Source organism: Schistocerca serialis, chromosome 12 (assembly GCF_023864345.2).
Source record: "Schistocerca serialis cubense isolate TAMUIC-IGC-003099 chromosome 12, iqSchSeri2.2, whole genome shotgun sequence".
Lineage (NCBI taxonomy): Eukaryota > Metazoa > Arthropoda > Insecta > Orthoptera > Acrididae > Schistocerca > Schistocerca serialis.
Window position 1 is genome coordinate 125991374 of NC_064649.1, and position 1009 is coordinate 125992382.

General features: G+C 42.9%; 1 non-coding gene across 1 annotated transcript; it reads right to left on the bottom strand.

The window, feature by feature from the left end:
• Positions 1–644: 644 nt before the first annotated feature.
• On the bottom strand, positions 645–719 carry Trnas-cga (transfer RNA serine (anticodon CGA)). The gene has a single exon. It is a non-coding gene; the product is annotated as a tRNA-Ser (tRNA).
• Positions 720–1009: the final 290 nt, after the last annotated feature.

Sequence of the window (1009 nt, forward strand, 5' to 3'; positions counted from 1 at the left end):
AATTTGTTTAATTTATGAAAAAATGAATGAGCTGTTATATCTCAAACTTCATGTGTAGAACAAATTCGAATTTTATACTTAATTATCTCAATTGTTACCACAGTTTTTAATACACTTTTAAAATTCTAGAGTTTCATACACCTGTAGGAATTGTTTGTTTCTGTGCTAAATTCATCGAAGAATCTCTCTTACTTGTGAAGAAAAGTGTACCTATAGCAACAAATGCAGCCAACAGTAAGTAAAAACAAAATGGTTCAAATGACTCTGACCACTATGCGACTTATCTTCTGAGGTCATCAGTCCCCTAGAACTTAGAACTACTTAAACCTAACTAACCTAAGGACATCACACACATCCATTCCCGAGGCAGGATTCGAACCAGCGACCGTAGCGGTCGCGCGGTTCCATACTGAAACGCCTAGAACCGCTCGGCCGCACCGGCCGGCAGTAACAGAATAAAAATGATGAAATTTCATGTATATAAGAAAATTATTTTGTTATGTTTTTGAACTTCCTCTGCTATGAGTGTGAATCCTGAATCCTTACTGATCATGCAGACAAAGTTTTATGAAGTTCCAGAATGAGATATCCACTCAGCATCGGAGTGTGCGCTGATATGAAACTTCCTGGCAGATTAAAACTGGGTGCCGGACCGAGACTCGAACTCGGGACCTTTGCCTTTCGCGGGCAACTGCTCTACCAACTGAGCTACCCAAGCACGACTCACGCCCCGTCCTCACAGCTTTACTTCTGCCAGTACCTCGTCTCCTACCTTCCAAACTTTACAGAAGCTCTCCTGCGAATCCTGCAGAAATAGCACTCCTGGGAGATAGGATACTGCGGAGACATTGCTTAGCCACAGCCTGGGGGATGTTTCTAGAATAACATTTTCACTCTGCAGCGAAGTGCGCGCTGATATGAAACTAACTGGCAGACTCGCAGAAGAGCGTCTGTGATGTTTAGAAGGTAGGCGAAGTGGTACTGGCGGAATTAAAGTTGAGAGAACGGG